Genomic DNA, 13,398 nt, shown 5'->3' with positions numbered 1-13,398 from the left:
AGTTCTAGACAGAGCAGTTAGGCAATAAAAAGAAATAAAAGGCATCCAAATTGGAAAGGAAGAAATAAAACTGTCTCCATTGCAGATGACATTATCCTATACCCAGAAAGTCCCAAAAACTACAACAAAGCTATTAAAGCAAATAAGCAAATTCAGGAAAGTGGTGAGTATAAGATCAACATGCAAAATTCAGTCATGTTTCTATATGTTTGTAATGAACAATCGAAAGACTAAATCAAGAAAAAATAGCAGCTAAAAGAATCAAATATGTAGGAATAAATCTAACCGGGATGTAAAGGACTTGTACACAGAAAATGACAAAACACTGCTAAAAGAATACCTAAATAAATGGAAGGACATTCCATGTTCATGGATTTGAAGACTAAATATCAGTAATACATCAATTATACCCAAAATTATGATTTACAGATTAAACACAATCCCAATAAAAATTCTAAACACCCTACTTTGCAGAAATGAAAAAGCCAATTATCAAATGTATTTGGAAGGGTAAGGGTACCCAAATAGCCAAAACATATTGAAAAAGATAAACAAAGTTGGAGTACTCACACTTCCAGACATTAAAGCTTATTACAAAGCTACAATGGTCAAAACAGCATGGTATTGGCACAAGGATAGATTTATTGACCAATGGATTCAAATTGAAAGTTCAGAAATAGACCCTCACATCTATGCCCAATTGATTTTGACAAGGCTGCCAAGTCTACTCAATTGAGAAAGAATTGTCTCTTGAAGAAATGGTCCTGGGAGAACTGGATATCCATGTGCAAAAGTGTGAAAGAAGACACCTATTTCATATCATATATAAAAGTTATCTCAAAATGAATTTAAAAACCCAAATATAAGAGCCAGGACTATAAAACTCCGAGAACAAAACATTGGGAAGTATCTTCAGGATCTTGTAGTAGGCAATAGTTTCTTAACCTTTACACCCAAAACACAAGAAATGAAAGAAAAACTAGATAAATGAGACTTCATCTAAATTACAAACTTTTGCCCATCAAATGACTTTGTCACAAAAATGAAAAGACAACATACTTAGTAGGAAGAAAATATTTGGGAACCACATATTTGATAAGGGTTTAATATCAAGAATATCTAAAGATATCCCACAACTCAATATTAAAAAGACAAACAACCCAATTTAAAAATGGGCAAAAGACTTAGACATTTCTCCAAAGAGGATATACGAAAGGCTAAAAAGCATGAAAAGATGGTCAACATCACTAGTTATTAGGGAAATGCAAATAAAAACCACAAAGAGATACAATTTCACACCCCACTAGAATGGCTACTATTAAAAAACAAACAGGAAATTACAAGTGTTGGAGAGGATGTGGAGAAATAAGAGTTCATGGCAGGTGGAAATGTAAAATGGTGGAACCACTATGGAATACAGTTTTCCTTAGGAAGCTAAATATAGAATTTCCATAAGACCCAGCCACCCTGCTACTAGGTATATACCCAGAATAATTGAAAGCAGGGAATTGAACAGATATTTGCACACCAAAGTTTATAGTGGCATTATTCAAAATTACCAAAAGATGGAAGCAACCCAAGGTAAACAAAAATAGTTTATATATACAATGGAATACTACCCAGCCATTAAAAGGAATGAAATCCTGATGCATGTGACAACATAGATGACTTGAGGACATTATGCTGAATGATATAAGCCAGGCTGTGAGAGGACAAACATTGTATGATCTCACTGCTATGAACTAATTAAATAAGCCAATTCATAGAGTTAGAATCTAGGATACAGGTACCAAGGGATGGATTTGGGGTACAGAATGGGGAGTTGATATTTAATTTCTACAGAATTTCTATTTAGGTTGGTTGTAAAGTTTTGGGAAATGGATGATGGTGATGGTAGTACAATATAGTGAGTGTAATTAATAGCACTTAATTACATGTGTGAATGTGGTTAAAAGTGGAAATTTTAAGGAATATATGTTACTGGAATAAAAATTGAAAGATAAGACAGGACTGTATGACATAGCGAGCCCTATTGTAGACAATGGACTATAGTTAATAATATGAGTGTTCTTTCATTAATTATAACAAATGTACAACACTAATGGATATTAATAATAGCTTAGTAAATGGGAAAAAATACACCTAACATATAGTACTAATTTGTAGCAGTTTGATATGGTTATGAATTCCAAAAATAGATATTGGACTATGTTTATGATCTGGTCTGTACCTGGAGGTGACTGAGTTATGATTAGGGGTATAATTGGCCTCCTCATTAGGGTGTTGAACTCCTGCCCCTTGGTGGGTAGGGACTTACAGATAAAAGGCATGGCAAAAGACAGAGGTGGGGGTTTTGATGTTGGAGTTTTGATGGTGGGGTTTGATCCTGAAGCCTTAAGCTGGAACCCTGGGCAGTAAGCTCACAGAGGAAAGAGAAGCAAACCCCAGGAAGGGAGGAACCCAGGAAGCCTAAACCATGGCAGATGTTGGCAGCCATCTTGCTCCAACACATGAAAACAGACTTTGTAGAGGGAAGTAACTTATGCTTTATGGCCTGGTATCTGTAGGCTCCTACCCCAAGTAAATACCCTTTATAAAAACGAACAAATTTCTGGTATTTTGCATCAGCACCCCTTTGGCTGACAAATACAAATATGGACATAATTTTATTATTCTTTCATCAGTTGTAACAAAGTTACCACACTATTGCAAAGTGTCAAGAATAGGTGGGATGAGAAATGCTGCATTTTTTTTACATGAGCTTTCTGTAAACCTACGTCTCTAAAAATATTTTTAAAATAATAGGGTATACTTCAAAGTCTATGTATTGGGTGTTTTAAATGAAGTAATCCATGTAAATTGTTTCACACAGTGCCTTGAATACAGAATCTCCCAGTAAATGCTGGGGAAGAGGGGCTGAGGGGGAAAGACTCTAGGCAATATAAGATTTACACCTTAATTGTTTATGCAGCCTATAGCTAAGTCATGTAATAATAAATCATATAATAATAGAATAGAATTTCAATTATATAAGGATTTCCCTTAACAAAGAACTTTTCAAGGTCAATCTTCTATCCTAACAGTTAATGCTAAATAAATTGATGTCAACAGAAGGCGAAGAGCAAATGGATATAAATTTTTTAAACATCAGAAAGACCTTAAGGAAATATTCCAGTTTAGAATAAAAGCATGTTTAATTTGCTTCCAGATTCCTTTATACCTGACTGGTTTTAAACATCATAATGAAAATTAATAAGTGAATTAGTGCTTTAGGAGACAATACAGTCTCCATCTGGCATATTCAGGGTTTGTGGAAACATTTTCCAGTACTACCCAGTGACAGCAAACATTGGTAAGGTAAGCTCTTACAGCTGAAATGCAGCCGTTGATTGCCAATGGAAGCTACAGGAAAGGATGATTAATATAAACAGGGTTTTGCCTCTGCTTCACAGCAACATTACATAAAGCAGTGCTGTTTCAGGGGACTTTCGCATTTTAATTTCCAAGAGTCTATAGGGTAGTGGATTTTTTTCTTCATCTTGTTTGATCTTTGATATTTAAGACCAACTTCTGTGTTTTGTTTATTTTTTCTTTGCATTGGAAAAAGAACATAAAGTAAGTGACAACATATAATCAGGGATAATTGGTATTTTTCAGAGAAAAAAAAGAAAACACCTTTTATGATGAGCCAAGTGCAAACATTTTACAAATAGGGTATCTTACACCAAATAATCATGTCAGTAAAAAAAGAAAGTTATGGTGCACGCATGGAAGTATTTGTTAGTTTCAGATTTAATCACAGCAAGTGGTTTTAATTTATATTTGCCTAAAATTTGGCTATTACACAAAGTAAGTACTTTAAAAGACTAAATGATTGTCTTTTCCCTGAAGGAAAGAAACTGAAAGTTGATTTCAAGCTGGAAGGAATAATAGAGACAAGGCATTTTAAATAAAAATAAATAAAGGGGGTAGGTAAACTATCCGGTGGCCAGCTTATAAGAAGACCATTTAACTTCCTCTTTAAAAAAAAAACTTACTATTTTCACTCTAAAATTGATCAGAGCCATGCAATATAACTCTTCTTCCTTAAGATACTATCAAATATGTAAGGGTCTTCTTGTTGCACTTTTGGTAAGGTCTGTGTTGTCGAAACAGGTGATGACAGCAGTACTATTTTGTGTTATTTTAGCCGTCACTAGCTTTCCTAGTATTTTTCACCACTCCCACTTGCTGGCAGTATATCATGGCACAGTTTCAACAGAACTCTACTATGAGCTGTGAGCTAACTGGGAAATGTCAACATGTAAAGCCAAGTCTAGAATTAACCTGTTTTTAACAAGGGCAAACTCCTATACTCTCCCTTCTCTCTAAAAACTCAGAGGAGAAGACAGCAAAGGGGGATGGAAAGGGGTAGATACGACAATCAAACAAAATCCATCAAGAGCATTTTACCAAAGAACTAGAAAATAATATTGTCCATCTTGCCAGAAAACAAACTCTTCTCCTTAAGAACCATATGGCCATCTGAGGAAGACTCTATTCCTCCAAAGTACAAGAATCATGCCCTTCAGCTTGTCGGGATGCATGCCACCCTTTCTCTGGGAAACATCTGACTTTCAATGAAGCCCTATTGAAGCTCCTGCTATGACAACCTAGGGGCATCATCACACTTTTAGGCATCAGCTTTGGTTATGATCTGTCCCACATCCCCTTTAATAACAAGAGGTCAACATTCTGTCTCAAGTCAAGTTATATACTATATGCTTGCTTCTCTTAGCACTGCCCCGTGCCTATCGATCTTGAAAAATGACTAGTAATCACAGGACTAATCGGCAAAGCCTTGGAGGTCATGGCCCCTGTGTAATCTAATCGGCATCTCTAAATAATTTATCAGAGTCAAGCTGACCAAAACTCATACACTGAAGGGATATTGCTGCCTGCATATCTGAAACTTCTCAGATCAGAAGTGGATCCAGAAGAATTTCTTTGAAGAGATTATGAGAATAAAAAGAAAGGCTCAATACTTTTGATAAGACTTGAGAGAAAGCAAAGCAAAAGGTGGTTTTAGGTTAAACACACACACACACGTATTAACTGATTGAGGCATTTCCTGTACCCTTAGCAATATGAGGAAATTTCATAGCAAAGAGATCTGAAAATCTGGACTGTCATCAATAAAATGACATGAAGAAGAGCTCAGATAGTTCTGGAGGAGGTTACTTCTCATTTGGGCTGTTTATCTTTTGTCCTTTCAAAAATTAATTGATTTTATATCCCTCTATCAGGAAGAACAAATGTAAATATTTCACATTCTTCCCCATGTATATATAACTCATATAAAACTACTCATACTGTTCAAACACAAAATAAACAAAATACAATGTATTTCCAATATTAATTTTGATTAAGGTTGCATTTAAATCCACTTTCTAACAATAGTAGATTTTCTATTGAATTACATTTTTAAAAAGGTGCTTTGTAACTGTAGGTCACAAGAACGAATTGTCTTGTTTTCGTAGCATAAATTTAAAGTGCAATTGATTTTAAAAGAATTGGCACATGGGGAGCAGATGAAGCTCAAGAGGTTGAGCACTTGCTTCCCATGTATGAGGTCCCAGGTTAGATCCCCAGGACTTCCTAAAAATAAAACCAACCAATCAACCAACCGACTCTCATTGGGTAAAAAATATAGCTCAGTGGTTGAGGGCCTACTTCCCTTGTACGAGGTCCTGGGTTCAACCTTGGTACTTCCTTAAAAAAAAAGAAAGGAAAAAGAAAAAAAGAATGGGCACAGACCCTGACAGTAATATAGAAATCATTAAGGTGATTAGCAAATAACTGTTACCTTTATACTGATGACCTACAGATCTATATATCCATCTCGTAGCATAGAATCTCTCATTTCTCTTCCCACTCCTACCACCAGCCTGCTCCTTCTTTGGCTCTCCCCACACATTCTGCATGCTTTAATTTTTGCATTTCATCCTGGATACCCTTAGCCCTCACATCCTAGCAGTCTCGAAATTCTGGAATTTCTAACCCCTTGATTTCTCTCAAATATTTTCTCTTGTCCTCATCGCTACTTCCCTTACCCAAAGTCAGGCTTTCATTATTTCTTGCCTGAATTGTAACAATTTCACCATGGTGCTTTCAGCTGCAACTTTCTCCTCACTTTCACGTCTGACACTGTTTCTCTACTTTAGTCCTTCAGCGGCTGCCAACCACTCATCTAAAGGCGCATCCATACCCCATTCTCATTGTTCGGAACTTCACCTCAACCTCTGCCTCCCTCTCCTCCATAGGCTTCATGCTTTCTGACCCTGGTCATCTGGACACCAAGGATTTGGAATGCCTTGTGTTCTTTGCTTTCTGAATGCCATCTAGGAACTTCCAAGCAGAGTTATAAGGAACCACTTCCTTATAATAATTTTCTACCTATCTGTACCCTTTCCCACCAAACTGTGAGCAATAGCAGAATCCATGTGCTATTTATATTCTCCCCCCAGCGACTATCACTATGTATAGGAGGCAATTTAATAATGTTGAACAGGTGAATGAACAAATGAACTAATAAAGCAAAGAAAGATCGTTCCATTCTTGGTTTGAAAGCTCAATCAATAGACAGAAAATATAGGGGCAAAGTAATAGCATCTATGGTCCAAAATTTTTCTAATCAAATATTAGTGAAATAATATTTATAAAGAAGAAAATTAAGTCACTAAGAAACAATACTAATCACCAAAAAAAAGCAAGGAGGACCTTACATATACAGTTTATAATCAGTTGAAAGAGCAAACATATTTATAGATAATGGTTAAGTTTTGGGAAATGTGGAGATTTTATTTTCCATCAGTTTTCAACATAAGTATAAATTAAATTTTCTCATCTGAAAAACTGAAACTGACAATAAAATTATTTTTACTTTTTGCCATTGCATGGTTATAAATGTTTTTAGGGTCCTTCCTATGAGATTTAGCATCATATTTTTTCTTATGAATATCTACAAGTTCAGGCCTCTAGAAATAGACAAAGAGTACTTACATGACTCTGTGATGTAGACATATACTCTCTAAAAAGGAATATAAAATGAAAATCCCCATAAGTTCCATCGTTCAGGCTGGATTTCTTATACTCTAAGATTCACTATAGTGATTGCACCGAAAAAGTTTCAAAAAACTGAAACATCAGTATAGCAGATGTTACACATACTTTGAGCTCCAGATGTCCACAAACAGCCCTGCTACAATGAGTAGACCTATGGGTCACTCTCCCCAGAATCATGTCTTCACAGTGATCAAGGGGCAATTTGTGGGATGCCATGGTCTTCCTCCATAATGCCAAACTCAAAATGATAAGTGAGTATTTCTGAAGCATCCCCAGTTTTTAAAATACCTTACAGAAAAGCTATCATCCTTAAATTGATTTAAATCCTTCCTGAAAAACAAAATTTTACTAGAGACTCCAACCTGGACCTGGGGAATTGGCTAGACTTGAATCAGAATTATTTTCAGAATTTCAGAATTAGAAAGCCCAACACAGAGGACTTTAAAGGGAATTCATCATGGCCAGAGAAAATACTGTCCATGATAATTGTGCAAGTCTACAGCCGTTTTTGTAAATCACCATTGATTTAACATAAATAAATTTCATACTTTCTCATTATAAATGATAAAAAATCAACATAACTATAAAAGTAGAAAAAATGCAGAAGCTATAACTGTCACACATCTTTATTACCTTTAAAAAATAACTAATGAAAAACATTCACAAAAAAAAAGTGGGGAAAAAAGAGAAAAGCTATAAAAGGAAAAGCCCAAAAGATCCTTTTAAGTGTAAGACACATAAATTTTTCTTTCTCTCCTTTTTTAACAACCTTTCTCTGTGAAAAAAAGTTTTATGTGATCGGCCAGAACTTCTAAATAGTAACTAAAACAGAAGGAAACAGACAGTAAAAAGAGGTAGAGTCTAAGCAAAAAGACTGAAACAGAGTTCTTCCCCGTTTTCAGAAATATTAATCTAAAAAAAAGATAAAATTATCATTATACCACCTCAAATGCTAAAATACTCTGTATATCCTTCTAACCCAAAATTTCTTTGCCAAATCCACTGTACCATTAGGTGTACTTATTTATTTTACACTGCTTCAAGTGAGATTTAAACAGCTATTTCCATGATGGTAATTAGGGAATTGCTTATTAGGTTACATATCACTAGACTTTTTTATCTATGTTTGAACATGATTTGTTTATACAGTCAACTTTTTGGGTAAAACTCTTATGCATCTTAGAAGCACTGAATTAATTCAAAGTGCATTTTTAACCTTTGTGTGAACACCTGCTAAGAGGTAAAGCAAATTGACATTGTAATAATATATTACTCCAGTATCAGGAATTCAAAATGGGCCTTGCTGTAGCCAAAGTAATTTCTCTGGTTCCTGAAAATTTTTAATTTCTTCTTGCTATTCCTCCCATGGAAGAGTGTTTTTTTCCCTACATTTACAGTTGTGTTGGTTTCTGATCATTTACAATGAAAAAGTACATGGAATGGAGTCTATCTATCCACCCATCCATCCAATATGTCCAAAGACTTGAAATATTCAGGAGCTAAATTTTGGCAATTCATCATGAGGCCAAACAACAGACAGTTAGAATGTTGATTGAATCAGAGTTAAACACTCACTTGATTTGCAATCAAAATGTTTCCGTACTACAGACCACAGACCAAATTCTGTTATATCACATACTTAAAGACAAAAAGACAAATAATGGTGATGAATGAAAGTAAAGATCTTTCCAATGAATTTCATCCTCCGTAAATGAAATTACACTCCATGAAAGCTCTTATTATTTATAGATATCCTGAAGATATTTTGTTTTGTCAGTCCTCCAAACATTTCTGATTGCTAATTTCAAATTTGGACATCAGTCAAATACATATAAATACATAAAATGCAGCTGAATAAGCAGGTTTTGAAGTTTTGCTGCATTGGGGAAGTAGACTGGTTATTTCTCCCCAGTACTGTGATAATTTTAGAAATTTTTTCTAATTACACTTATGGCAGGCCAAAATATTCTCTTTAATATATCTATCCTACTACAGAGACACATACTTTAAAAACTACTGATCTGGATAAACTAATTCTTGGTATCAATTATAGTTTAATTTCCATAGAAGATTTCAAATTACAAATCAGTCTCCCTTTGAAATTTTATGTTCCCAAACAGGTGGCAGAAATGTGATAATATTTTTTAAAATATAGATTCAAATTGGTTTAACTGTGTTTATATTTACATCATTTTAAAATCATGAAAAGTTAAATGTACTTTATAATCAGAGAACTACTCAAACAGAATCTCTAAACAAACTCATGTAAATATTATTTGAAGGGTTGCCACATGTTGAGAAGATATCATGTGTCTTAAAAATACTGGGCCATTCCCAATCAGAGACTTTCACCATACCTCCTGTAAGCAACTCTGGGAGAAGTGACACAGAAAATGGAAGATAAAAGTATTTAATATAGTGATGCTAAACTGACTGAAATTGTTAATTATATTGACCTCCATTCTAGAAGTTTAGGTTTCACAAATAATTACAGTAGAAAGAAGGTACAACAATAGAAAAGGAGGAATACTAGCAATTCCACAGATCTCATAGGAATATTATGACCCTTAATCCAACAAAAAAATCTAAAATTAACCAAAGTCAATTCGTTCATCATTTATTTGTTCAACAAATATTTATTATATACTAACTATGTACTAGGAAAACAAATTACATTGATAATTACTGACCCATGAGTTGAAAGTTATCATGTGGAAAGAAAAGATCTGCTTTCAACTGTCTTATAAAACAATTTGTTGATATTTTAGGTCCAATGTATTCTAAAAACTTGAATTCTCTTTCAGTGTTGTTTAGCAACCTTTTCCCTAACATATAAGCTAGAAATTTTAGCCCAGTGAACTTTTCCCTTGACTGATGAGTCAACTCTCTTTTAATATGAACTTCAGCTAGACATACTTGTACCATCCTCAACGTAGATAATACTAATACCAGGATTTTTCCATTAAAGAGTACAATATTTATTTTGTTCATTCAGAAAACATATATTGTTGTTAACTTTCTATATACAGGGTACAGTACATACTGAGCCTTAGAGATGCAAAGATAGAGTCCTTTGTCCTCAATGAAATGACAATATAATAGAAAAAAATCATAATATGCTTATGGAAATTGACAAGCTGATCCTAAAATTTATATGGAAATACAAGAGCCAAGCATAGCTAAGGTATTCTTGATAAAAAACAAAGTTGGAGAACTTACACTACTAGATAGATATCAAGATGTTATAAATCTATAGTCACTAAGACAATGTGATGTTGGCATAAGAATAAATAGACCAGTGAAATATAATTTTAAAATCCACAAATAAATCTATGCATAGAGGGTCACATGACTTATATAATAAAGCTGTCACTGAAGAACAGTGGGAAAAGGTAAGTCTTTTCAATAAATGAAGTTGGGTCAATTGGCTATCCATAGAGGAAAAAAAATCTTTATCCCATATTACAGCATACACAAAAACCAAGTCCAGATGGGTTGTACATCTAAACACCAAAAGTAAAATAATAAAACTTTTAGCAAAACCAAAGAAGACTATCTTCATGAAATTGGGATAGACAAGATTTATTAAACAGGACACAGAAAGTGCTATGTAAGGGAATAAAACAATAAGTTGGGTTATAGTACAAAATTTTAAACTTTTCACCAAAAGAACAAGATAGTAAAAAGGAGAGCCACGGAGTGGGAGAAGACATTTGCAATACATATCTGACAACTCCTAATCAGAACATGTAAAGGACTCTTATAAATCAATAAGAAAAAGACAAAAAGAAAGGACAGAAGGTTTAACAGGAATTTCGTAAAAACATATGAAAAGGTTCTCAAAATCATTCAATGCTACAAAAACTCAAATTAAACCCACAATGCAATACCACTGCACAACCACCAAAATAGTCAAAAGGAAAAGGAAAACATTATAGACATTACCAAGTGTTATTGAGGATGTGGAGCAACTGAAATTCAGATAACACTGGACTATAAATGGATAAAACTACTTTAGAAAACTATTTATCCAGAAAGCTCAACATACACATACCTTATAGCACAATCCCATTCTAGGAATATACCCAATAGAAAGAGGCATACATATTTACCCAAATATTTGTATAAAAATGTTCACAATACTTGCAGTCTGGGGCAAGCCAGGTGGCTGTGAAGGTTACTGCAGGGCAGTGGTATCCAGGCAGCAGGGCAATCTCCTTAGGGCTCCAAGGAGCCACCTCCAGCTTCCAGTACTGGAGCAAATGGCAACAGCCAGCTAGGGCAGGCCTTGCAGTGCTGTATTCTAGGTCAACAGCTTCTAAGACTCCACCTGGATTTATTGGACTGGCAAAATGGGGAATCCAATGGCCAAAAATCTCATGAAATGTGGTTATTTGTTCATTAATTATGATGTTTTCCCTGACACATGCAAAGAATTTCAAGAAAGAGGTGAATAGATAGTGTTATCCCCAGCAGATGTAACCAAAAAAAGCAGATGGAATTATACAATGCTGCCCACAAGTATTAATGCAATTGATATTCTGGAGTAAATGGAATTCTAAGATAGTGAAGAAGGGCTCATCATTAATAGATTCCAATACTATTTTTTTTTAAGATTTAAAAAAAATTTCTCTCCCCTTCCCTGCCCCCCCCCCCAGTTGTCTGCTCTCTGTGTCCATTTGCTGTGTGTTCTTCTGTGTCTGCCTGTGTTCTTGTCAGCGGCACCCAGAATCTGTGTCTCTTTTTGTTGCATCATCTTGCTGTATCAGCTCTCTGTGTGTGCAGCACCACTCCTGGGCATGCTGCACTTTTTTTGCACAGGGCAACTCTCCTTACGTGGTGCATTCCTTGTGCATGGAATTCCCCTACGCAGAGGACACCCCTGCATGGCACAGCACTCCTTGCACACATCAGCACTGTGCGTGGGACAGCTCACCACATGGGTCAGGAGGCCCTGTGTTTGAACCCTGGACCTCCCATGTGATAGGCGAACACTCTATCAGTTGAGCCAAATCCACTTCCCAGATTCCAGTACTATTGATCCCACAGTTTCAAAAGAATTGGCCAAGGAAGCAGATATGGCTCATCTGATAGAGCATCCACCTACCATATAGGAGGTCCAGGGTTTGATACTCAGGGCCTCCTGGCTCATGTGGTGAGCTGGCCCATGCATAGTGCTGCTGCGCGCAAAGAGTGCTATACCATGCAGGGGTGCCCCCCAGGTAGGGGTGCCCACATGCAAGGAGTATGCCCCTCAAGGAAAACCATCCTGCGTGAAAGAAAACTCAGCCTGCCCAGGAGTGGCACTGCACACATGCAGAGGTGACGTAGCAAGATGATGCAACAAAAAGAGACACAGATTCCCAATGTTGCCTGACAAGAATGCAAGAAGACACAGAACACACAGCAAATGGACACGGAGAGTAGACAACGGGGGGAACAGGAAATAAAAAATAAAAAAAAAAAAAGAATTGGCCAAAGAATTTGAGAAAATGGGAATAGTTTTCATGGATGCCCCTGTTTGTGGAAGTGTTGGAACTGCTCACTCTGGGAACCTCACAATTTTGATGGAAGGAGTTAAAGAATTTGCTGTTGCCCAACAATTTCTGGGGTACATAGGCACCAATGTGGTGTATTGCGGAGGTGTTGGAACTAGGCAGACCGCAAAGATCTGCAACAACATGCTGTTAGTTATTAGTATGATTGGAACTACTGAAGCTATGAATCTTGGAATCAGGCTAGAGTTTGACCCAAAACTATTGGCTAAAATCCTAAACATGAGCTAAGGATGATATTGGTCAAGTAATACAACCCTGTACTCAGGGTGATGGATGGAGTTCCCTCAGTTAATAATTATCAGGGTGGATTAGGAACAACACTCATGACCAAGGATCTAGTATTAGCACAAGATTGCTACCAACACAAAGAGTCCAATTCTTCTGAGCAGTCTGGTCCATCACATCTATAGGACAATATGTGCAAATGGCTACTCAAAGAAAGAGTTCTTGTCTGTGTTCCAGTTTCTATAAGAGAGAACCTGGAAGGAAGTTTGTCCTTCAGCCATGGACACTGCTGGAAACCAAACGTTTATCCTGGAGTCTCCTACTAGCTCACTCCACAAGTAAAAGGGTTTAATCAAGGTCACCAGGCTACTTTTGATTGCCTAGGTCATAGTAAACCCTAGATTTTTTCACCTATTTTTAACTGCTTATTCTTTTAGTATATTTAGCAAATATATGATAACTGAATTTTCTTCTCTGCAAGCCACTAACCAGCTGATTGACCTTTTTAAGC

The 13,398-nt window shown here is 35.8% G+C and overlaps 1 protein-coding gene and 1 pseudogene across 2 annotated transcripts in view; one reads left to right on the top strand and one right to left on the bottom strand.

Annotated features, from left to right (window-relative positions):
- The window catches only part of SLC25A21 (solute carrier family 25 member 21), a 560,688-nt gene that overhangs the window by 285,647 nt on the left and 261,643 nt on the right, over positions 1-13,398 (bottom strand). The gene's annotated exons all lie outside the window — the stretch shown is intronic.
- LOC139437927 (3-hydroxyisobutyrate dehydrogenase, mitochondrial-like) lies at positions 11,613-13,133 on the top strand (annotated as a pseudogene).

The sequence above is a fragment of the Dasypus novemcinctus genome, chromosome 3 (assembly GCF_030445035.2).
Source record: "Dasypus novemcinctus isolate mDasNov1 chromosome 3, mDasNov1.1.hap2, whole genome shotgun sequence".
NCBI lineage: Eukaryota > Metazoa > Chordata > Mammalia > Cingulata > Dasypodidae > Dasypus > Dasypus novemcinctus.
Note: the sequence above shows the minus strand (reverse complement) of the source record. Positions and strands in the feature narration are given on the sequence as shown.